A 27,519-nucleotide genomic window follows, 5' to 3' on the forward strand; every position below is an offset into this window, starting at 1 on the left:
CTCCACGCCCTGCCGCACAACACCCCCCCCCACTCTCCACGCCCTGCCGCACAACACCCCCCCCTCTCCACGCCCTGCCGCGCAGCCCTCCACCTCCACGCCCTGCCGCGCAGCCCCCTCCACCTCCACGCCCTGCCGTACTGTAGAGGGCTCATACACCTCTCCGGCAGCATTTCTCTGCCTCCATACAAAACAGATTTGTGATTCAGCCTTGTGCATAAGCTTTCACATTATAACTGCTATTAATACTAGCAATAATAAACTCATAAGCGTCTTCTATTCTGTGCTCAGCCCTCGAGTACATGACGTGGAGATTGCTATAGATCTACAAAAATGTTATTTCATATCCCCTTCTCCTTCATTCTCCGGGGGCAGAATGTTCCATCATCAATCTATATCTCGCTTATCTCTCTGACAATAGGACTGAAGGTCAGGCGGAGGTTGCACAGGAAGATGCCCCTGAGCCGTCTTATCTAAATGAAGACAGAATGAGCATCCCGCACACGCGGGCGGCCATGTTAGCTGGAGACGGATACCTCTGCCGCTGTGTTAATTATTTGTTATAATCAAATTTTTCTGACCTGACCTCGGGATTCTCTACTGGTTATTTTATTATGCACATTGACTGAAAAGAAAATGATTAAAACCTTAAACGGGTTTTCCCATGAACAAAGTTAATTTTTAAGCAACATTATAATCAACAGATCTTAGAATAATAATAACTTCCACAATTGGATGTGTTTAAATATAATGTTCCTGTGCTGAGATAATCTTATAAATGTGCCTCTGCTGTGTACTGTGTAATGGCTGTGTCTTACCGCGCAGAAACATAGTCTGATCAAACCACAGCTCCTGGGCGGGGGGGAGAAAAAGAGAGGACACAGACAGGACAGCAGGGGATAGCAAATTATTCTGTCTTTCAAGTAAAACATTGCTTATAAACAGGCAGTGAAAGGTTTTACCTCATAAACAGAATCAGCTGTGATCCTGTGCTGTAAAGGTCTGTATACTCTTTTGCTTCCTCCCCTGCCCAGGAGATGTGGTAAGTCAAACTATGTCCCTGTACGGTCAGACACAGCCATTACACAGTACACAGCAGGGGCACATTTATAAGATTATCTCAGCACAGGAACATTTTTATTTCACACATCCAATTGTGAAACTTATTTTTATTCCAACTTCTAATAATTAAAATGTACTTTGCTAGTGGGACAACCCCTTTAAAGATTTTCCCTTGTAACCAGAAAGGGGGAGTAACAATCTGCAACTGGGCAAAAAATTCAGAGATAGGAATAAATGAGGAATATGAGGACACTTCGCTGACGAGAGGCCTATGAAAGGAACGGATATATACATACATGGGTTTGACATGGAAGTGGATGGGTCTACAGGAACCAGAATGAATGCCATGATTAGATATGCAGATATTAGGGCATAGTATGACAGTAAATGGAGCGCGCTTTGTTGGCTCCTATTTGCAAGACCAGAGGAAGATCCCATGGATAGTGGATAACATCTAAACTTGAGAAAATCCCTTTAAGGTAGCCATACAGCTGCTGACAGATTGCCAATTCTCCCTCCTGCACACAAACACCCTCACCTTGGCTGAGAGTGGAATGGTTTTCGGATCTTTTCTTCACTTCTTCCAATCACTTGCTCGCTCATGTCACCCTCACCTCAAAAACATATCCAGAATCAGACCATTTTTTACCTTTGAAACTACAAAAACTCTTACTCTCGTTCGCTCATATTCATTCTTGTCGGGATTATCGCAACTCTCTACTGTTCAGTCTCCCTCTTACTAAACTTTCCTATCTCCAATCTATCCTAAATGCAACAGCCAGGATCATATTTCTGTTCAGTCTCTACAACTGATGCCACCACGCTGCGCCAGTCATTGCACTGGTTACGCATTCGCTACAAAATACACCATAAAACTTATCACTCTTACCCACAAAGTTCTCTACGGTTCTGCACCAACCTACATCTCATCCCTCACCATTCTAACAATTGAAGACTAACATCCCCCATAATTAGAACCTCCCACTCCAATACTTTTATCATGCTGAACCAGTCCTATAAAATGCACTACCCCAGACCAATGGGTTAATTCAGAGTATCAGTTTTAAGCGAGCTATAAAAATGCATCTCTTTAAACTGGCCTAATTACTCTCAGTGCATAAATTTTGCTCAAAATCTGGTCCCATTATCTGCTCCCACACCCTCCATACACTTTATCCCGGTTGCTTGTGCACCTTTTTTTTTTCAACCACACTTTTTCCTTCCACTCAACTTTCCATTAATCTGCTTTGATACAGCACTCTGAACAGCCAGCTTCTTTAGCAATAACCTTTTGTGGCTTACCCTCCTTGTGGAGTGTGTCAATGACTGCCTTCTAGACATCTGTCAAGTCAGCAGTCTTCCCCATGATTGTGGAGCCTACTGAAACAGACTAAGGGACCTTTTTAAAGGCTTAGGAAGCCTTTGCAGGTGTTTTTTCTTAATTATTCTAAATTAGTAAGATTAGAATAACTTTTGTGTTGTCATTGGCTGTAAGCCATAATCATCAACATTAACAGAAATAAACACTTGAAACAGATCACTCTGTGTGTAATGACTCTATATAATATAGGAGTTTCACTTTTTGTATTGAAGAACTGAAATAAATTAACTTTTTGATATTCTAATTTAGCGAGAAGCACTTGTATATCAAAATGATGACTGGACCTCACACGACAAGCACTTTTTACCTTTTAGGTTTCTCCTACTTATAGATTCTAAGCTCTTGCGAGCAGTGTGCTCACGCCTCTTGTTTAACTGTTAAATCATGTGTTATCTGATATTGTTTGTACATGTCAACTCATTTGTAAAGTGCTGTGGAAAATGTTGGCGCTGTACAAATACAGTTATTATTACAAGGCCACATTCACAAATCCGTGTGAGAGTGTTACCATCTTAGAGAAATGGACCAATTTTTTTTCTCAGGTGTCATCCTCGTTGCTTCTGTTTTTTTTTGTTTTTTGTTTTTTTTTAAGTCCTTTTTTTCCCCTCACTGAAGAAGGTACTGTTTGGGCTTTTTTTTATCCATCGACTTTTGAGAATATATCCGTTCAAAACAGATGAAATTCAGATGGCAGTCTGAAGTACAAAGTCTGTCTTCTATGTTCCATCCGATTCACTCGGATCCCCATACGTTTTAATAGCCGGGTCTGATCCACAGAACGGATGCGAAGAGGACCTGCTCGGAGCCTCACAGACGTCTCATGGACCGGAGACCCGGATCTGTTTTTATAACTGATATGTTTGTGGATCAACGCAATACTATGGGTCAGTGTGCTGCCCGAGATAGATAAAAAAAAAGACAGCACTAGGACATGTCAAATGGACATGTGACTGTAGAACCATCAGTGGGGCCGTGCATTGCTCATTCCACCCAAATAAGGGTCATGTATGGCCAACCAAATAGGCACATTTTATGGTCAGGAGATCCAGCGGTTCTGTATAAATGATCCTGCAGATTATAGTGGTCATTATCTGCACTGAGGTCACAGGTATTGCGGTAGTATCTACACACTTATATGAAAGAACTACATCCCCGACATGATAAATGTGCTCAAATGGGGCTGTAGCCAGAGTAATCGTTGTCAGACCGCCAACCTCTGTGCTACCGGCCTATTCATCAAAACGACATTTATTTAGTTTATTAAATTTCCTAATCCTATCCGAACGACTTCTTCTCTCACAAAGTCCTCCCTACACTATTGAGATCTAATGGCTTCATAAAATCAGATATCAAATATTCACTCTTTTCTCACCGGTGGTTCAGTCGCCTGTAGTATAGAATTATTCTAGGAAAATCAACTTAAACTATTGCGGCACTGCTTGATCTGGTTTGTACAGCATGACCACTGAGGCCCAAATATTGCAGTATACACTACCTTATACTCCCTTTAGATAATGTTGGAGTCACTGTCCATACCTCTGCTCTAATGCAATGTTTCCCAACCAGTGGATCGGGGGCCACATTTTACCATAGAAAAATGTTATACTTCTTCCACCGTACCCATTGACATTATTAATAAAAGGGTTTTATTATTATGTGTATTATTTAAAATTTATTAATTAGAATAATAAATTAATTAAAATTAATACTGTGATACACCAAACACTAGCCACTGTATTTTTCAGACTATAGGATGCACCTTAATATAAAACACACCCAGAAAACACCCTGTCAAGTCACAAGTTGTTAAAAATGGGTTAACAGGATTGTATGTATCATCAGAAAATTACCTATTTTTTAAAGCTGGTTTTTGTGTTTATCATTTTTTATACAAATTGTGATATGAAAAAAATACTTTTAATCTTGTAGTTTTCACACTGAACACTGGGGCTGGTTTAGACTCCCCATTTCCTGCAGACTCCTTATCACAGGCGGGATTACAATGACATTAACACCTCTATATACAGTAGATAACACAGGATCCACCATTCACAATAGGTGATGTCACAGCTCACCTCCTCCTCCTGTACAATGACTGATAACACCTCTATATACAGTAGATAACACAGGATCCACCATTCACAATAGGTGATGTCACAGCTCACCTCCTCCTCCTGTACAATGACTGAAAACACCACTATATACAGTAGATAACACAGGATCCACCATTCACAATAGGTGATGTCACAGCTCACCTCCTCCTCCTCCTGTACAATGATTGATAACACCTCTATATACAGTATATAGCACAGGATCCACCATTCACAATAGGTGATGTCATAGCTCACCTCCTCCTCCTCCTGTACAATGATTGATAACACCTCTATATACAGTAGATAACACGGGATCCACCATTCACAATAGGTGATGTCACAGCTCTCCTCCTCCTCCTCCTGTACAATGATTGATAACACCTCTATATACAGATGATGACACAGGATTCACCATTCCCAATAGGTGGTGTCACAGCTCACCTCCTCCTCCTGTGCAAAGATATAACAACGCTATATAAATATTAGATAGTACATGATCAACCATTTAACAATAGGTGATGTCACAGCTCACCCCCCCCCCTTCACAATGACCTTTGCACACGCTTATTAGATGCTACAGTATATAATTTAGGGTTTTAGTCAGTCTATTGCTGCTAATGTACATGTGCACTTCCAGAAAAAAAAAAAAACAAGAAAAAAATATCTAGAATAGCCCCAGGGGCTGGTATGAAAATTTACCCCCATTTTTTTTTTTTTTTAAATACATGAAACCTAACCCAATGAGGTAATTTTATGACAACACATTCCCTTTTAAAGAGCCTTCGCTGCCACAAGCACTATGCCGGCCCTTGCTATGTAATGATCTTGCCTCTAGGGAAGGGCCGAGCATGAGCTTCCAGCCATCTCTGTGGAGACCTCATCTGTCTGCGCTGACAGTTGTGGCCCTGTGTACACCGAGGAGACCGCCGCACAGATGGCACGTGTGACCCTTATTAGGGGCGCCTAGGGAAGTGTATAATATAAAATGAGGTAAACCTAAAACTCGTCTAATACTTTGCTATCCCCTGGCTATTTTTCTATAGCAATACATATGTCAATGTTGTTTTTTTCCGCTCCATCGTACGGTAGTAAATAGTTTCTAGAAATGATCAATTAAAGGGGCTGTATAGAATTTGAAAAAAAAAAAAAATGGTTTCCTCAAAAAACGGCGCCTCTTTTGTTCACAGGCTGTGTGTGGTATTTCAGCTCAACCCCATTTCTGAACTGAGCTTGAAAATCCAATACAGCTGCAGGTTGCCAGGGCATCCTGCTGGAGAGTCACAGGTTGCCAAGCCTTGGCAAATAGTTTTTTTTCCAGTAGTTTTCTGGCTTCTGCAGTTGGCAAATAGACAGCACGAGATGGAGGTCCCAGGGTGGAGGGTTCCTCTACCCTTCTGCCTTCCCTATACTTTTTTTCGTGTTTTACGACACAATGTGGACAAGAAAGCCGCAGAAATTAAAGGGTAGTTTACCTTTAAACATGACTTTTTTTAAAAAAAATGGCTACAGAAGCTGAAAATAAACATACCTGTCATGTATTTTTATTACCTTGTGTGCTTTCTTGTACCAGTAGAGGGCGCTGTGTCACAGAATTCTGGATTTGAGGTCAGGACCGCCCCCTCGCGGCTGTTGCAGAGCAGGAAGGGGTGGGGCAGACTACACAACCACAGACTGTGCTGCAAGGAACAGAAGTACTTTTCATCTCTGTATCCCCTGCAAACTAATAAACGCTTATTACTAATATATTTATTTTCACGTACCGCATCTTTTTATTAAAAGGCATTTTTATAGTGAACCTTCCCTTTAAGTATCTTTCTGTAGTGTTCAGGCTCCGGTCTTTAAACTTTTTGCAGCTCCATATACATTTAATCCCTGCTAATTCAGCGTCATGCCTGATGCCATCTGTCTGCCTCCATTTTGGCAGGTGTTAATGGTACTGAAGCAGCAGCGGAGGGGTTAAAACTGAGGCTTCATGTCTTCTCAATGTATTAACAGCAAAAAAAAAATTGCAATAAATCCATCCAAAAATTGTCACGTTCTCTGTGTTGGGAGAACTAAAGATGAATATAACGGGGTTAATCCCATCCAAATCTCATTTTACCCTCTCTTGTTTACGTATTGGCAGCCCTAAAGCCTCAAATATAGGGTTAAATGTGTCTAAAAATTACTGTACCCCTTCTTTTGTCTGTGTTGTTAGTGCTAAGGACGGGATTATTCTAAAGGGTTAAATCTATCCAAAGGTTAACATGCCCACTGTTTTCAGTTTCTCAATTGGTAGCATTTAAAAGGACCTGTCTCCAGGGCAAAAGTGTCCAGTTTTTGCTCTTATTTTTTATTCTCGCTGCTCCCCTGAGTTTGCCATTTTTTGTTTTCTTAAAATCTGCCATACGGTTCCAGAGATATGAGCCTTTTTAGATGCTGTTAATTTTTAGGGTCTTTACAAAGGGGGCGTGGCTCACAGGATGATTATGCAGAGCAGCCTGAAGACACGCCCTAGAGGATCCGGTCAGCCACGCCCCTTTTGCAAAGACCATAAAAATGAGCAACAAATAAAAAGGCCCATATCTCTGGAACCGTATGGCGGATTTGAAGAAAACAAAAAACATCGTACTCAGGGGAGAAGCAGGAAAAAAAAATAAGACCGAAAACTGTCAACTTTTGGCCTGGTAACACTCCTCCTTTAAGATGACACTATGAGCTTACACCCAGTCCAAAGGTTCCTCCTCTCTTGTCTCTAGATTGGCAGGACTAAACCTGCAATTAAGGGGTGAAATTTGTTAAATTGTTGTACACCCTCCCTCTGTCTTTCGTTGCATCCCATTTAACCCCAATATCAACGTGTACCCTACGGTCAACGTTTTGGCAGAATTAAGCTGCAAGTAAATGGGTAAATATATATATATATATATAATATCCGTACCCCCTCTAATGTTGGGTATTGGCCTCACTAATGACGGAAATAAAGGGGTTAATCTAGATTAATGCTCTCCCGTTTGTGTTAGCACTAAAGATGGCATTAAGGGGTTAACGCTACCCAAACGTCACTGTATTGGCGGCATTAAGAGATGGAAATACGGGGTTAAATCTAACCGAAGATTGCCGTACCCCCCTCCTTCTGTCTTGATAATGACAGAGCCGTGCACAATGATTATAGGGCTCTTTGTCAGATTACTCATCTGTATACAGCTGTCCTAAGAATGAGCTCCGGGTGATATTATATATATAGACGTGTATATATAGAGCGCAGCGAATGCAGAGATAGGAGCGAACTCTACCGCTCGTCTATATCTCCTTCTTTTCTTTTTTTTTTTTTTTTTTTTTTTTTTTTATCAACCCGGCAAACATGGGCACTGCATTTATACCCTGCGCTATCGTCAGAGAAGGCTCACATCGATGCAGAAGTGAGCGGAGGGAAAGAAAGTGTTTCTTCCAGGAAAGAAACCTTTACTGAGCGAACTTACATTCACAGGAAAAAAAATAACACTGAACACTCAGTGGATTTTACACCTCTAGATGCCTTTAGTGCACGATAAATGTATAAATGGCAGATTAGGGTCATAACCGATATTCTGTAACGCTCCAAAATTTTGCAGAATTCTATAAATGGTTTATTCTGCATCACAAAAGTGCCCCATTCTCCCCAGTGGCTGAATTCAATATAATATGTATCTGCTGTTATGAAAAGAATCAGACATTGACAAATGAGGAAGCTTCCACCATTAGGTGGCAGTAAGGAGAGAGTGTTCTCCTTTTGGAAAATGGCTAATTTGCATACCCTTTTCTCAAGGAGCATTACTTGGCCTATAAGTCTCTGTAAGCTAACTAGTGATCTGTGCAGGGAGAAACCATAGACACGCAAGTCCCAATGTACAAGAATATACTATAAAGCTATGTTCACAAGTTGCGTTTTTTCTGCGTTTTTTTTTTTTTTTTTGCTGCTTTTTTTTTAATGGAAATTGAAAGCTGCCTTTTACAGAACCAGGAAAAGCTGTAAGATTTCAGAAATCTCATGCGCACACATTTTCTTTTTCTGACTTTTTTTTTTCTGCTTTTTTTAAACCTGCAGCGTGTCACTTCTTTCAGCGTTTTTACAGCCATATAAAGCAATGAATAAATGCAAAATAGCGACATCAGTTTTTGCTGCATTTTTAGTAAAAGAAAGGTACAGAAGGATGTGAAACACATTTAATTTGTGATTTTTTTTCCCAAGTTTAAACCAAAATGTCTTTGTCTCCTCACCTGAGAATGACAGTTAGGATTAGTACAGTTTAATTAAATTAGTGATGTGTTAAACTAAACATTACTACTATAATACTGCCCCTATGTACAAGAATATAACTACTATAATACTGCCCCCTATGTACAAGAATATAACTACTATAATGGTGCCCCCTATGTACAAGAATATAACTACTATAATACTACCCCCTATGTACAAGAATATAACTACTATAATACTGCCCCCTATGTACAAGAATATAACTACTATAATACTGCCCCCTATGTACAAGAATATAACTACTATAATACTGCCCCCTATGTACAAGAATATAACTACTATAATGGTGCCCCCTATGTACAAGAATATAACAACTATAATACTGCTCCTATGTTCAAGAATATAACTATTATAATACTGCTCCTATGTAGAAGAATATAACTACTATAATACTGCCCCCTATGTACAAGAATATAACTACTATAATAATGCCCCCTATGTACAAGAATATAACTACTATAATACTGCTCCTATGTACAAGAATATAACTATTATAATACTGCCCCTATGTTCAAGAATATAACTATTATAATACTGCCCCCTATGTACAAGAATATAACTACTATAATATTGCCCCCTATGTACAAGAATATAACTACTATAATACTGCTCCTATGTACAAGAATATAACTACTATAATACTGCTCACTATGTACAAGAATATAACTACTATAATACTGCTCACTATGTACAAGAATATAACTACTATAATACTGCTCCTATGTACAAGGATATAACTACTATAATACTGCCCCCCTATGTACAAGAATATAACTACTATAATACTGCCCCCTATGTACAAGGATATAACTACTATAATACTGCCTCCTATGTACAAGAATAGAACTACTATAATACTGCTCACTATGTACAAGAATATAACAACTATAATACTGCTCCTATGTTCAAGAATATTACTATTATAATACTGCTCCTATGTACAAGAATATAACTACTATACTTCCCCTATGTACAGGAATATAACTACTATAATACTGCTCCCTATGTACAAGAATATAACTACTATAATACTGCTCCCTATGTACAGGAATATAACTACTATAATACTGCCCCTATGTACAGGAATATAACTACTATAATACTGCCTCCTATGTACAAGAATATAACTACTATAATACTGCCTCCTATGTACAAGAATATAACTATTATAATACTGCCCCTATGTACAAGAATATAACTACTATAATACTGCCCCCTATGTACAAGAATATAACTACTATAATACTGCCCCCTATGTACAAGAATATAACTACTATAATACTGCCCCCTATGTACAAGAATATAACTACTATAATACTGCCCCCTATGTACAAGAATATAACTACTATAATACTGCCTCTATGTACAAGAATATAACTACTATAATACTGCCCCTATGTACAAGAATATAACTACTATAATACTGCCCCCCTATGTACAAGGATATAACTACTATAATACTGCCCCCCTATGTACAAGAATATAACTACTATAATACTGCCCCCTATATACAAGAATATAACTACTATAATACTGCCCCCTATGTACAAGAATATAACTACTATAATACTGCTCCTATGTACAAGAATATAACTACTATAATACTGCCCCTATGTACAAGAATATAACTACTATAATACTGCCCCCTATGTACAAGAATATAACTACTATAATACTGCCCCTATGTACAAGAATATAACTACTATAATACTGCCCCTATGTACAGGAATATAACTACTATAATACTGCCCCTATGTACAAGAATATACCTACTATAATACTGCCCCCTATGTACAAGAATATAACTACTATAATACTGCCCCTATGTACAAGAATATAACTACTATAATACTGCCCCTATGTACAAGAATATAACTACTATAATACTGCTCCTATGTACAAGAATATAACTACTATACTTCCCCTATGTACAGGAATATAACTACTATAATACTGCCCCCTATGTACAAGAATATAACTACTATAATACTGCTCCCTATGTATAAGAATATAACTACTATAATACTGCCCCTATGTACAGGAATATAACTACTATAATACTGCCTCCTATGTACAAGAATATAACTACTATAATACTGCCTCCTATGTACAAGAATATAACTACTATAATACTGCTCCCTATGTATAAGAATATAACTACTATAATACTGCCCCTATGTACAGGAATATAACTACTATAATACTGCCTCCTATGTACAAGAATATAACTACTATAATACTGCTCCCTATGTATAAGAATATAACTACTATAATACTGCCCCTATGTACAAGAATATAACTACTATAATACTGCCTCCTATGTACAAGAATATAACTACTATAATACTGCCCCCTATGTACAAGAATATAACTACTATAATACTGCTCCCTATGTATAAGAATATAACTACTATAATACTGCCCCTATGTACAGGAATATAACTACTATAATACTGCCTCCTATGTACAAGAATATAACTACTATAATACTGCTCCCTATGTATAAGAATATAACCACTATAATACTGCCCCTATGTACAGGAATATAACTACTATAATACTGCCCCCTATGTACAAGAATATAACTACTATAATACTGCCCCCTATGTACAAGAATATAACTACTATAATACTGCCCCTATGTACAAGAATATAACTACTATAATACTGCCCCTATGTACAAGAATATAACTACTATAATACTGTTCCTATGTACAGGAATATAACTACTATAATACTGCTCCTATGTACAAGAATACAACTACTATAATACTGCTCCCTATGTACAAGAATATAACTACTATAATACTGCCCCTATGTACAAGAATATAACTACTATAATACTGCCCCTATGTACAAGAATATAACTACTATAATACTGCCCTTTCTGCCTGGATTCCCCTGCACCTTACAGCCACCAACACGACCCAAAAGTTCACAGTTACTTTTATGATTTATAAGGGAAGAAAAAAATATAAATGATTAGACGACCTCACAATAAAAACAACAGATAATATATGTATCGATCAGGGACACATTCAGGCCGGCTAATGTATTGTCTGCTCCGTAGCATTTGATTTAAAGCCGTTTGATGTACTTTCCTCTCGACCCCATTGATTTCATGACACTTGCGTTAGACCGCAGGGAGCTGCAAGAAAAAGATCCATCAGATTAAAGTCAAGCAGTGAGCGCGTTTATCCCACAAGAGGCTGCTGGTGTCTGACAGCAATATGAAATCCAAGAGTTCATCTTGCCAGCTTCACAAGGTGTTACTCGTCCATCCCGGCTCTGTGGCTGCTACAATTAAATCTCGCCAAGGAAATGCATTGGCAACTTGAATTGGCTTTGTGGCTCCGAAAATAAGACGGTAATTCCATTCCCCGAGCGGTGCGAAGACTTTTCAGAATCTCAGCAAGAGATGTGTTAATTGCTACAGAAAATACCCCAGGAACGGTCGGGGCCTGCAGTCGCATCGTCTTTGCTTCTTGATGGAAAGTAAATGCAAAAAAAAAAGACCAGAGTAGACTGTGTTAATTTGCAAACGTGTGTCTGGAAGCCACGAGCGATGTGTGAAGATAATCCATCACAGAGGGGTTTCCTCTTTCCGAAGAGAAACCGATTGTGCCAACGTGTAAGAGGCTTTCTGCTCGATGCATGACTCCGTGATTTGGATCTGTTTTGTCCATGTGTTCAGGCATCTTAGGTGGTTTAAAAAAAGAAAAAATGCCATGTCTCCGTAGTTAGAATTGTATGATCGGTGAGGGTTTTTCAAAAACCATCCCCAGTACAATTTTGAATGGGAATCCATCTTCTCTATGTTTCTAGAATCTGAGAGTTATCCGAGAAATTAAACTTTTTATTGCCGTCCCCGTATATGCAACTGACTGCTCCTCTGGGGGCTTTTCTTAGCCGAGAGCAGTCTGCCTCCGTGGGGGGGCGTTTCTTCGCCGAGAGCAGTTTTCCCCCGTGGGGGGGCGTCTCTTCGCCGAGAGCAGTCTGCCTCCGCGGGGGGGGCGTCTCTTCGCCGAGAGCAGTCTGCTTCCGCACGCGGGGGGGCGTCTCTTCGAGAGCAGTCTGACTCCGCGCGCGGGGGGGGTGGGGGGCATTTCTTCGCCGAGAGCAGTCTGCCTCCGCGTGGGGGCGTCTCTTCGCCGAGAGCAGTCTGCCTCCGCGTGGGGGCGTCTCTTCGCCGAGAGCAGTCTGCCTCCGCGTGGGGGCGTCTCTTCTCCGAGAGCAGTCTACCTCCGCGGGGGGGCGTCTCTTCGCCGAGAGCAGTCTGCCTCCGCATGGGGGGGGGGCGTCTCGTCGCCGAGAGCAGTCTGCCTCCGCGGGGGGGGCGTCTTATAGTGATCCTTACAGGTTTCCTTATTGTACAAAGCTGTAATAGGGTTACAGGCATTAAGACTTATTGCCCTCTTGTCAGAAAAATCTCTTATGTCTTTATTTTTCAAATACTTGGATCCAAGCACAACTGGCAAAAAAAAAAAAACATTTCCTCAGACAATATATCCCATTTTTTCCTATCGTGGAAGCTAATCAAATTTGTGGTGAATGAAAATGGAGTGGAGAAGAAAACCTGCCAAACGTAAATTTCTGTTTCTCGAAAATGGGCCACTTTCCGAACCACCAAAGCCTGGTGTACACGGAAATCTTCAGTAGAGGGCTTCATCTGAAACATGACCACCAATGGTACAAAGATAAGTCTCTTTAACCTTTCCTAGACCACCTTCTCCCACCTCATCCTTGCGATAAACTGAGGAGGAACTTACTATTTGTTTTCGGAAATCCAACACTGACCCGATTCCTATCACAATGTGAATTTTTTTTTTTTTTAGAAAACTACATGAAAATGAAGTAGAAATTATAAAATTTTCCAATGTCAATTTTGTAGTAGGTATGGACCTCCCACAGTATTGTGTCCAAACATGACATTAGTTCTGTGCAGTTCTCCAAAATACATTAGTGTTTTCACTTTTCGATTTCTCCTTGTGGAACCTGATCTAGAAATGGAAAACCTCGTGGTCCTGGAAGAGAAATACATGAGACGAACAAATAGACGTGACAGCAATAAGTAATGGATCCTTGTTTTTAATTGCATGGAAGCCGAATAGTGGGAGTCCTAACGACACCGAGGATAGTGTCATTGATAGGTTGGGTGATGGGTCATTTAGGAGGTAGCGGAAAGGTCAGCTGTGATGAGAGCAGAGAAATAACCCGAGGCTGAGATATGACGGTATTTCATTCAGAGATGCTTTAGTCGGTGATTTCTGCAAAGTGCCAAGAGAATGGAGAACCGAAATAAAGCTAGCTGAGGGATGTATCTATAAGAGGGAGTAGAGGTAGCCCTGTTGCCCAAAGGGGACAGAATGGGATGTGGTGAACCCAGTTACAGATTATTATTGGTGTCAAGTAGCTTCAAAAGGAGGAACACCGGCTTTTTTAAAAAAAGCAAAAAAAACATGGAGAGTTGACCTTACTGTAGGAGCGATGTCACGGACTTCCAAAATTGCATCCAGGTGGCCCAAGTATCCAAGTTGTCCTAGCCTTAGAGTTTTTTTTATTCTGCTTCTGTGCAGGTGAAATGTTGAATGTCATGAATGGGAGGTCCTCTTTCTTTGCTCAAACTGGTTTTCTAAACCAGACACATCCCCCGTAGCCCAAAAAAAATCATTGTCCATCGTAGAAAACTTCTTCTATGGACAGGTATTTCATATATCATTAATTTGCTTCCCTCCTTTATTGGGTTCCACCTTCCAATTTTGGGTTTACAGGTGTTTTTAAAAACCCCAACCAATTTCATAGTAGGCCAGTTAATCTTTGTATGTTTTGAGTGGTGGGAAACAGGATAAGACGAAGACGTTCCACACATTGGCACATTGAGAACATAGCAGTAGAAGTTGCCTTGGAATGTAACCCATGACCACATCTGGTGGTAGCATCGGAACAAAGGTCTGTGTGTACCCCTCTGCAGCATGTCAAGCGTTTTGGAAGGAAATGTGACGAGGACATACAGAAGGAATTAGATTAGTGAGGAGTAATGTTGGGTCTGAAGCTTTGATGATACAAATTAAGAGAAAGCATAAATGAGAACAGAAAAACTAATTGTTCCCATGCCTCCTAATGGAAAACGGAGACTTTCTGGTGGTGGGGAACATTCTGGTTTTAATTTAGATGGTGGGGACTGTTGCAATTTTCCTTTTTAAGACTTTAATCATATGGGTTGGGGGCTTGCTTTAGAGTTATGATCTCCCATGACTTGTCTTCAGATTACTGTATATCTTCTCATGAAAATAGAAGAATTTACTTTAAATTGAGATCGAGGTGTCGACATTCCATGATCACTCTCTGAAATTAGTGGGTGGTCCTGCAGAAATATACTGATTTCTTGTGAGATTATTGAATGGTCATATAGGAGGGTATCGAATTGCTGTGATCTTACCAATGTCCTGAGAGATTACTGGATGGCTTTACAGAAGAAAACTGACTTCCTGAGAGATTGGTGGGTGACTTTTATAGGATCTTATTGATGTCCTAAGAGTTTGGTGGGTGGTTTTATCGGAGTTTACGGACGTCCTGAGGGATTGATGCGTGAATTTATAGGCGGATACTGCCTTCCTATGAGGTTAGTTGTTGACTTTAAAGGAGTGTACTGCGATATCCTGCGAGTTTACTGGGTGGTTTTACAGAAGAATACGGACTCCCTGAGAGATTGGTGGATGATTTTATAGAAGCTTATTGATGTCCTGAGAGATTGGTAGATAGTATTATAGTAGGATACTGCCTTCCTTTTGAGATCAGAGGGTGGTTTTATAGTAGGATGCTGCCTTCCTTTGAGGTCAGTGGGTTGTCTTATAGGAAGATACTGCCTTCCTCTCACATTTATGTGGGTCTTTCTTCAGTAAACTAACTTTATACATTTGGATATTAGTATTATTGGTTCCTGACCCCTATGACATTAGTGAGGGTCTTAATAGAAGATACGGTAAAGGATTTATGTTGATTGTACTCTAGGTTTAGCACTTCCGACGAGATTTTATGAGAATTTCTGTAGGATACTGCCTTTCAATTTTCAATAAGTGGGCTCTTGATATAGATTTCTGACTTTGTTTGATTGAAATCCTTTGAGATGAGAGAAGTTGTCTTGATGGACAGTAATAATTTCCAATGAAATCAGAAGGTAGTCTTGCGACAGGAGACTGACCTTCTGTGAGATTAGTGGGTGGTCTTTCAGAAGGATACAAACTTAATTTGAGACCAGTGGGAGATTAGTGTTAAGGATCCGGGTGGTGGAACCTCTGTGCTGCGGTGCAAGGAGGGACCAGAGGGGCGTAACTAGGTATCAACTCGGACCGACCAAGGTCGTACGGCGGCTCAATCGACTCCGTGACCAGGGAAGGACCGAGTATGAGACCGACCTTGTATGAGAGCAGGTGACTCCCACGGGTCAGAAGGCAGGGACTGACAGGTACAGCAGATGAGCACGGCAGGCAGGCTGACTGGTGATCTGGGCAGACGGACGGGCAGGAGCCTCCAGGTAGGCTGGCTAGTAGGCACGGCAGGTAACAGGCAGGTGCTTCTAGGTAAGCGGGCTGGCAGGCATGGCAGGTAACGGGCAGGTGCTTCCAGGTAAGCAGGCGGGCGGAGCCCATAGACAGACTGGCGGTCTGGATTGTAGACAGACTGTCTGGCTGGACTTGTAGACAAGCTGGCGGGCTGGACTTGTAGACAAGCTGGCGGGCTGGACTTGTAGTCAGGCTGGCGGGCTGGACTTGTAGTCAGGCTGGCGGGCTGGACTTGTAGTCAGGCTGGCGGGCTGGACTTGTAGTCAGGCTGGCGGGCTGGACTGGTAGACAGGCTAGCAGCGGGACCTGAGGGCTGAAGCAGAGTATAACACACAAAGCTACAACCTTGCACGGGCACCTCCATTTTGGAGGAGGTGCCTTTTATATGAGAGGTCCTCTGCCCATTGGCCGGGGACTCCTTAGGACAGCGCGCGTGGCCCTTTTAAGAGGGGGGGGGGAGCGCGCGCCCTAAGCACAGTGCCCGGGAAGCTGCACGTGCCGGCAGCAACAGAGGCAGGAGCGCCGGAGGACGCCGGGCAGGGAGTGCAGCGGTAAGTGGGACGGCGTCTCTGCCTGTCAGGGGGCAGAGACGCCGATACTACAATTAGTATGTGGTCTTATAGGAGGATACAACCTCCTTATTTTAGAACTAGTGGATTGTTTTAAGGCAATAATGGACTTTCTGTGAGATTAGAGGGAGGTCCTACAAATCGGATACTGAATTTCTGTGAAATTGGTATTTTGGAAGGATACAGTCTTCCTGTGAGATTAGTGAGTGGTCTTCTAGAAATACTAACATCCTTTGAGAATAGTGAGTGGTTTTACAGAAGGATCCTAACTTCCTGAGAGATTATCGGGTGGTTTTACAGAATGATAATTATTTCCTGTGAGATTAATAGGTGGTTTTATGGAAGGACACTGACCTCCTGTGAGATTATTCGGTGGTTATACAGGAGCATACCGACTTGCTATGATCTTATCAGAAGATATTGACTTTCTGTGAGATTAGTGGAAGGATACAAACTTCTTGTGCGATTAGTTGGTGTTCTAGGAGGATTCTGACTTCCAGTGAGATTAGCAGGAGGCCTTACAATAGGTGGTCTTTCTTGATTCCCATGATATTAGTGGCAATGTTTCGCTACAGCATTGACTTCCTCTGGTATTACTATATTATAGGGTATCAGCTATGTAAATGTGTATGGTCTTTCTGTTAGGCGCTGACTTCACTATATTAAGATTACTCGACCTTACAGAACCGGTTTCCAGAAATCGTGCCGTCCTTGCAGCTGATATAAACTCAAATAAATGGAGCTGAATTGCAATACCAGACTCTACCCATGACCTGATGTGGCGCTATTTCTAGAGGTAAAAAAAAAGCCTGGTTTTCTAATCCTGAAGAACCCCCTTAAAATTAAGATAAGACTTGCTGCGGGGTCCTACAGTACGATGCTGCTTGTTTTTTTGTGATTGAGGCGGATTTGCTACCTGCCAAGATCCTCTTTGCTGTCAGATGTGCGACAGGTCCCTGGAGGATCTCCCCTAGATGTATGAAGATGTATGAAGATGATGTATTGTCGGATTAACTCTATTTTTAGATATCATTTGGCTTTATGTGATAAGAAGCTGGCAATGCAAGGAATCCTAAACCGTGAGATTAATAATTGTGCGGCAGGACGGCCAGGTACAAGGAGTGCTGTATAGTGTGTGTGTATGTACAGTACAGACCAAAAGTTTGGACACACCTTCTCATTTAAAGATTTTTCTGTATTTTCATGACTATGAAAATTGTACATTCACACTGAAGGCATCAAAACTATGAATTAACACATGTGGAATTATATACTTAACAAAAAAGTGTGAAACAACTGAAAATATGTCTTATATTCTAGGTTCTTCAAAGTAGCCACCTTTTGCTTTGATGACTGCTTTGCACACTCTTGGCATTCTCTTGATGAGCTTCAAGAGGTAGTCACCGGAAATGGTCTTCCAACAATCTTGAAGGAGTTCCCAGAGATGCTTAGCACTTGTTGGCCCTTTTGCCTTCACTCTGCGGTTCAGCTCACCCCAAACCATCTCGATTGGGTTCAGGTCTGGTGACTGTGGAGGCCAGGTCATCTGGCGTAGCACCCCATCACTCTCCCTCTTGGTCAAATAGCCCTTACACAGCCTGGATGTGTGTTTGGGGTCATTGTCCTGTTGAAGAATAAATGATGGTCCAACTAAACGCAAACCGGATTGAATAGCATGCCGCTGCAAGATGCTGTGGTAGCCATGCTGGTTCAGTATGCCTTCAATTTTGAATAAATCCCCAACAGTGTCACCAGCAAAGCACCCCCACACCATCACACCTCCTCCTCCATGCTTCATGGTGGGAACCAGGCATGTAGAGTCCATCCGTTCACCTTTTCTGCGTCGCACAAAGACACGGTGGTTGGAACCAAAGATCTCAAATTTGGACTCATCAGACCAAAGCACAGATTTCCACTGGTCTAATGTCCATTCTTTGTGTTCTTTAGCCCAAACAAGTCTCTTCTGCTTGTTGCCTGTCCTTAGCAGTGGTTTCCTAGCAGCTATTTTACCATGAAGGCCTGCTGCACAAAGTCTCCTCTTAACAGTTGTTGTAGAGATGTGTCTGCTGCTAGAACTCTGTAAAACGGATTAATTGACCTTTGAGGTCACATAATAGCAGGTAATCAAAATTACGACCATAAACTCTGTTCAACGTCTCAAGCGACAATTCATATAGACAAAGATGACGTAAACGAACATATTCTATTCAAAAAGCTGTTAAATTTATTAGTACATATTAGTAAAAAAGACAAGATATACATTAAAAAAGTAGCACAAATACATAAATAATGAGCCAAAGCAAGGATGCCAGCGCTGACACACAACAAATAGATATATACAACAGATGGAAAAATATATATATATAACCCCCAGAAGAAGGCACAGCGCCGAAACGCGCGTAGGGTTGTGGATGCCTGCGCTGACATAACACTACCCCCACCTATTTATTACGTAGGACCTTAGGTGTCTAACCAATTTGACCTCTTTGCAGCGGTCTTCATGTATTTTAGGGCTTGGTTTGAAGCCTTTTGTTTTTTCTATTGGCAGTTGGATAGTTTGACGCCTTGGTATATATGCTCGTAGTTGGGATGGGGAGATGTGAGTTATATATTTATACCTATACCTACTTCCTTTATATTCTCTGTTTGGATGTGCACTGTGCACTTTTACATTGATAGCTCTAGCTTTGTGAATATACTGTACGGGTGGGTTGAGGTTTGCGATATATATATATATATATATATATATATATGTATGTGTATATATATATATATGTATGTGTATATATATATATATGTATGTGTATATATATATATATGTATGTGTATATATATATATATATATATATGTATGTGTATATATATATATATATGTATGTGTATATATATATATATGTATGTGTGTGTGTATATATATATATATATATATATGTGTGTGTGTATATATATATATATATGTGTGTGTGTATATATATATATATATATATATGTATATATATATATATATGTATATATATATATATATATATATATGTGGCACCCCAGGGGTCTGGTTTCCACAGTAATGCAATGTTACGTCTGAGAGCAGGTGGGAGGTCTCTTGGTCAGGGATCCTATGCATGCCACACCTCCTGCCCAGTCCTGGGAGGGGAAGAACTTCCCCTATATAAACCTAGGGCTGAGGCAGGGTTAGTGAGTAGAGAAGAAGTAGAGACAGAGAAGCAGATATAGGAAAAGAACATCAGGAGCTCTGTGGGAACAGTGCTACAAGAAGTCAGGGGCTGGCAGCTGCAGAGCTCGCCCTGACTGAGAAGTATCACCGGACCCGGAGTCCGAGGCTGTGGGGACTAATCTCTACCCAGCAGCAGAAACTGACCGGCAGGGGATTGCAGGTCCTCTGGCCCAGAAACCCGAAGGCACGGTCACACGCGTGGGACCAGCACCGCCATCGTGGAGCGGAAGTCATTAGAAGGCCCCGAGTCACCGGCCATACGGGTGAGCACCACACGGTACACTCAGGGACATGGGCTACTTTTACCCGCCTCTAGCAAGGTAGCCAGAAGAGTACAGTTAGTTGGGAAGGCCTACAACTCCGCCTGGCCAGGGGAGATCCCATCTGCTCAAGTACTGACCAGGCCCCGATTGCTAGCAAGTACTCCGGGAGGGTCTATCTTTGTCACCAGTAAAGACCCTGAACTACACCGCATCGTCTGAGTGGTTCCTGCTACCCCCATCATCCACGTCGGCTGCCCTGAGGCCATACCCCTCCCGTTGGGGGTTATACCATCCACGCTGCACCATCCTTCCACCGGCCTCAGCGGTCTGCCCTGCAGCGGCAGCTCCATAGCTCCATTCAACGGGTGGCGTAGTCATCCACCATCCACTGCTAATAGACTGCCACTTAGTCTGACTCCCTGGGCACGGACCGGGTCACCGCCACGAGACTACTACCCCCCATCTGATCCGGCTCCGGGTAGGCTCCCGCGTGCGCAACGCTGCGCGACTCAGGCCCAGGGGCGCGTCAACTTTTGGCGTAGTCGGCAGGATTTCGTGCCCGCAACCACCGGGTACTGCGTGCCTGAAAAAGAGACTTTTAAAACTTACCATCCGTGAAGTTTTCCCGCCATCTTCAGCCTTCTTCCCGCCATCCGTGAGGTTTTCCCGCCATCCGGCGCCATCTTCAGCCTTCTTCCCGCCATCCGTGGAGTTTTCCCGCCGTTGGCCGCCATCTTGAAGACGCCGCGCGGGAAGAAGAGGGGCGTGGACTCCGAAAGCGCGCGAGAACTGAAGCCCCGCCTCACGTCCGGACGTTGCGTAAGGTCCTGGAAGGAGCCCAGCAGACGCCGACGTCACAGGAGCGCGACGGAAGGTCCTCAACCCTGACGATCCACTGCGGAGCCGCGGCCTACGGAAGAGGATCATCGCAAGGTAGGCCACGGTCCACTAGGGGGGAGAAGGATGTCGGATACGGAGGAGAGCTTCACCGCTTCAACCCCCGCCAGCGCCACCGCTGTTGCGGTCATGCCTTTCACCATGCCCTATATCCCGGGGGCAGCCTGGCTACCCCAGTACTCAGGGGAGTCCCATACCCTGCATGACTTTAGAGAAAAGCTGGATAGCCTCTTCCAGGTGTACCCCCTCACAGAGGAGCAAAAAGTGAGCATCCTGGTGGCCCAACTAACCGGGGCAGCCCAAAGGGAGGTAAAGTCCTGGCCACCTGGGGGGAGGACTGTCGCGGGGATACTAACCCGGCTGAGGGACACCTTTGATACCCGCACCTCAGCCGAGATCAAGCTTAGATTCTACGGGTGCAAACAGCGGGCACATGAGAGTATAAGGGACTATGCCCTGAACCTACAAGAGGCCCTGAGAGCCATTAAGCAGACCGACCCTGACGGCGTGGGAGACGAGGACAGGCTGTTGACTGAACAATTTATAGAGGGTTTATATTGCAATGCCCACCGAACCCAGTTGCGGGCAATGGCCTTACAGGACCCTCATCTGGGATTTGCACAGTTCAAGGACAGAGCCATCCGGGTGCTTCGAGAACCGGCACCCGGTGGCGTTGTGACCCACAGATGCCCCACTACCACTTACCACCAGGAGGCGGCGCCCTTGTCGGCAGGGCCTGTGGGAGCTGATGCGCAGGCTTTGAACAATGACCCGGCTCCAGACCTGCACCATCAGGTCCAAGAGCTAGCTAAAAGCGTTGCTGCGCTAACCCGAACTGTGCAGTCTTTACAGGTTTCCACTCCAGGGAAGATCCAGCTGGCATCCGGACCGGAGGACATCCCGTGGCGTCGACCAAGGAGGACCCCACCGGCCAGAGGAAGACCCAGCGACCGATACAACGAGGACGGACGACCCATCTGCCGCCGCTGCAATCAACCCGGACATATGGCAAGGTACTGTCCTTTAAACTGGCACAACCTGGGGTAGAGGGCCAACCCCCAGGAAAAAGATCACCAGGCCCATCGAACTGGCGCGACAAATATGTGGGAGGACGTCCAGTCTTACCCGTGGTACTGGATGGCATTCCTATGAGTGCCCTGCTGGACACCGGGTCACAGGTCACCACCATCCCGTACGTGCTCTTCAAGCAGTACTGGAATGACTCGGATATCACCCGCTACCCTGACGACGACTTGAGTATCATCGCCAGCAATGGTCAGCCCGTGCCACAGATTGGATTTAAAGAGGTGACCATTAAAATCGGTAGAGTCGAATTGGCGGCACAGGGACTGATCATTGTAGACATTGACAAACACGAGAGTCACCCAAAGATAACTCTAGGAACTAATGTAATTGAAAATTGTCTTGCAGAGGTGATTTTCCTTTTACAGCAGGTTGCCAAGAACGCCAGCTCCGGCCAGCAGCGAGTGCTCCAGAAAGAGATCCGGGCACTGATGCGACGGCAACAGCTAGAACTCTCCGGTGGTGAGATTGGTAGCGTGCGAATGTGTGACCCTTTCCCTATTGCCATGCCCCCAAAAAGTGAAATGATGATTTGGTGCCGGGCAGCTATTGGTCTGAGAGGTAGAGATTACCAGGCAATGGTAGAACCAGTTTACTCAGATAGTAGGCCCACCATTTTGACAGCACGGGGGGTGGTCAATGTACGCCATGGGAGGGTGCCCGTTCGCATAATAAATATCGGGAAGAGGGAAGTGTACCTGCCCCGGTATGCCACGCTAGCCAAATTGTATACCATCAATCAAGATTCCATACAGTCCGTAGAACCCTTGCCTCCATCTTCCCCGGAGGAAGGTAACGGCTCTAAGAAAACGATGGAGGACTGGTGTCAGCAACTACATTTGGGTACTGACTCCACTCCCTCACACCAGAAACAGGGAGTCTATCGGGTGGTTCAAGAGTACGAGAGAGTGTTTAGTAAACACCCGTTAGACTTCGGGCGAGTCAAGGGGGTAGAACACCACATCCCCACGGGAGACCATCCTCCCATAAAAGAGAGGTATCGACCCGTACCCCCTGCACACTACCAACACGCCAAGGGGATGCTTAGAGACATGAAGGAGGCTGGGGTGATCAGGGATAGCTGTAGCCCCTGGGCAGCTCCACTAGTCTTAGTCAAAAAGAAAGACAACACCATGAGGATGTGTGTAGATTACCGGAAAATCAACCGTATCACACACAAGGATGCGTACCCCTTACCAAGGATAGAGGAGTCTTTGGCTGCTTTAAGATCTGCTAACTTCTTCTCTACCTTGGATCTCACTAGTGGGTACTGGCAGGTTCCTGTAGCAGAGGCGGACCGGGAGAAGACCGCATTCACCACCCCGATGGGACTTAGCGAGTTTACCTGCATGCCGTTCGGACTCTGCAACGCACCAGGAACGATTAATGGAGTGCTGTCTGGGCCACAGAAACTTCGAGACGGTCTTGTTGTACCTGGACGATGTCATCGTATATTCCAAGACGTATGAGGACCACCTGAAACACCTGGCGGAAGTGTTCGAAGCTCTGGCAAGCTACGGCCTAAAGGTGAAACCCTCCAAGTGCCACCTCCTGAAACCAAAGGTGCAGTACCTGGGACACGTGGTGAGCGCTGACGGAGTGGCTCCCGACCCTGATAAGATCACCGCAATTAAGGAATGGCCAAGTCCCTCCAGTGTAAAAGAAGTGCGGCAGTTCCTCGGGTTGGTAGGCTATTACCGCAGATTCATCCCCGGTTTCACCAAAAAGGCAGCTCCTATGCAGGACCTCCTGATAGGCCAGTCCCGGAAGGCCAAGAACCAGAAGCCACCCTTCAGATGGGAGAAGTTAGAAGAAGAGTCCTTCCGCCAGCTGAAGATGGCCCTCACGGGGGATGAAATCCTGGCATACCCTGATTACAGCCAGCCCTTTATCCTCTGCACCGACGCAAGTAACATCGGGCTAGGAGCCGTGCTGTCCCAGATCCAGCAGGGGAAAGAACGAGTAATCGCTTACGCCAGCCGAAAACTGCGACCCACCGAGAGAAACCCTGAGAATTACAGCTCATTTAAGCTAGAGTTCCTGGCAGTGGTGTGGGCAGTCACCGAACGCTTTAAGCACTACCTCGCTTCTTCCCGGTTCATCGTGTACACGGATAACAACCCGTTGACACACCTGGACATGGCAAGACTCGGTGCCCTAGAGCAGAGATGGATGGCCCGTCTGTCCAACTACGAGTTCACAATCAAATACCGGGCAGGACGCTCCAATACCAACGCGGACGCCCTGTCCAGGATGCCAAACCTACCGGATGTAGGAGAAGATCCAGAGGGACTGGAAGAAGTTGAACTCCCCGCGTTCCACAGTCATGGGACTATCCAGTATTCCCATCGGGTAAAGAGTAAGCAAGCCGCTACGTTTAACCCCTTGCCTCACTACAACTGGGAGGAAACGCAAGACAGTGACCCTGCCGTCCGACTGGTGAAGGGGATGCTGACTCGGCCAGAGGCTCGCCTTGACCCAGACGCTCCGGAGGAAGCCAAGCAACTATGGTCTGAGAAGAGTCGACTGTTCCTTTACAAGGGGAAGTTGTGCCGCAGAATGGTTAACTCCCGGACGCATGAACTAATCTGGCAAGTAGTGGTGCCACGAAGAGACGCAGCCATGGTGATGGAGGCATACCACGACGGGGCTGGTCACTTCGGATGGAAGAAGCTGGAGTTCCTGCTGCGCGAGCGGTTTCACTGGGTAGGCATGAGGGGAACCATCGAGAGGTGGTGCAGAGACTGTGGCCCGTGCAACCTAAGAAGGAAGGACCGTGCCAGCCAGAAGACTCCCCTGCAGTCCATCGTCACCCGGCAGCCGTTGGAACTGGTAGCCTTGGATCATGTAAAACTGACCCCAAGCAGAAGTGGCTACGTCTACGCACTAACCATCGTGGATCACTACTCCCGGTTCTTGGTTGTCGTCCCCGTCAAGGACTGAACAGCTCGAACAGCAGCTAGAGCCTTCCAGCAGCATTTCTGCCGTCCACACGGGTACCCGGACCAAGTGTTGACAGACCAGGGACCTGCCTTTGAAGCGGAGGTCTTCCAAGAATTCTGCACTCTGTATGGCTGCCGGAAGATAAGGACAACACCCTATCATCCGCAAACTAATGGACTTTGTGAGAAAATGAACCAGGTGGTAATGGATCTTCTGAAAACGTTGCCCCTGGAAGAACGCAGTCTGTGGCCTGAGAAGCTGCCCGATCTGGTGGACCTATACAACCACATCCCGGTAGGTTCCACCAACTGTACCCCGGCTTACCTAATGAGGGCGAGACCTGGTAAGTTACCTGTTGACCTGGAAATGGGAGTCCTGACACCCGAGGACAATTCACCAGAAGCAGACTGGGACACAGAGAGGCAGCAGCAGTACCGGAGAGTACAGGAGAGTGTGGAGCGAAGTCTCTGTCAGGCTAGGGAAAGACAAGAGAAAACTTACAACCAGTATGCTCCCGCTGTTCCCTTGGTACCCGGAGAGCAGGTCTTGAAGAGAAAAAGACGGCTCCACAAGTTGGACGACCAGTGGGAGAAGGACCCGTACACCGTACTGCCCTCAAGCCACGACAACCCAAAGGTCTGTACCATCAGTAAAGACGGAGGGGAAACCACGACCATTGTATCCCGGGATCACCTGAAGAAGTGTCCCGAACAGCTACGGAACCCTGAAGAGGAACAAGAAGACCCTCGACCCGTAGAGGAAAGGGAAGACATGGTTAGTACTGTGCTCGGAGACTTCCCTCGGTCTTGGACTCAAGTCAATGGCGCAGTTGTGGTACCCGTACTCACCTTCCTCCAACCAGCATCCCAAGCACCTACGGAGCGACAGGTAGAGCTGGAAGAGCAGCCGGTCCAGGAGGCAGAAGACTCCACACAAGCAGAACAGGAGGATCAACCCTCTGCTTATAGTGAGCCTGCCGTACCCCCTAGTGAGCCAAGGAGCCGGTAGACAGCTGCCCAGTTTACCCTTGACAGCTCCTACACCCTGTAGTTCAGGGCTAGACAGTCAGCTCCGTAGGTCCACTAGGGCCACTAGAGGCCAGTTACCCGCACGTTGGAGGATTTGAAGTGTATAAATTGTTTTATTTGTGGTTACCTGTTTTTCTTGTTGCTTGTGTATAATTATGTGTTTCTAGTTGTTTATAGGAGTCTTTGGTGGATTTACCGGGAATCCTGTGTACATAGTTGGAGCGTAACCCAGGACGGACTAAAGACTGTTAAGGACTCGGGGTAGGACAGACCCCTACCTGGTTACGTCTCCCTGTTTTGGTGAAATGGACACCTTGCTTTTCTTCAAAAACTGCACCCGGTTGCGGACACGCCGTGACCATCTTTATATGTTTTTCTTATTGTACTATTATTGTTTATACCTTATGTTTTTCCAAAAATATGTTTAGTCCCGGAGTACTAAATTTCACTAGGGGGGAATGTGGCACCCCAGGGGTCTGGTTTCCACAGTAATGCAATGTTACGTCTGAGAGCAGGTGGGAGGTCTCTTGGTCAGGGATCCTATGCATGCCACACCTCCTGCCCAGTCCTGGGAGGGGAAGAACTTCCCCTATATAAACCTAGGGCTGAGGCAGGGTTAGTGAGTAGAGAAGAAGTAGAGACAGAGAAGCAGATATAGGAAAAGAACATCAGGAGCTCTGTGGGAACAGTGCTACAAGAAGTCAGGGGCTGGCAGCTGCAGAGCTCGCCCTGACTGAGAAGTATCACCGGACCCGGAGTCCGAGGCTGTGGGGACTAATCTCTACCCAGCAGCAGAAACCGACCGGCAGGGGATTGCAGGTCCTCTGGCCCAGAAACCCGAAGGCACGGTCGCACGCGTGGGACCAGCACCGCCATCGTGGAGCGGAAGTCATTAGAAGGCCCCGAGTCACCGGCCATACGGGTGAGCACCACACGGTACACTCAGGGACGTGGGCTACTTTTACCCGCCTCTAGCAAGGTAGCCAGAAGAGTACAGTTAGTTGGGAAGGCCTACAACTCCGCCTGGCCAGGGGAGATCCCATCTGCTCAAGGACTGACCAGGCCCCGATTGCTAGCAAGTACTCCGGGAGGGTCTATCTTTGTCACCAGTAAAGACCCTGAACTAC

The sequence above is a fragment of the Phyllobates terribilis genome, unplaced genomic scaffold, assembly GCF_046119375.1.
Source record: "Phyllobates terribilis strain yellow unplaced genomic scaffold, ASM4611937v1 Scaffold_11__3_contigs__length_659146591, whole genome shotgun sequence".
Taxonomy (NCBI): domain Eukaryota; kingdom Metazoa; phylum Chordata; class Amphibia; order Anura; family Dendrobatidae; genus Phyllobates; species Phyllobates terribilis.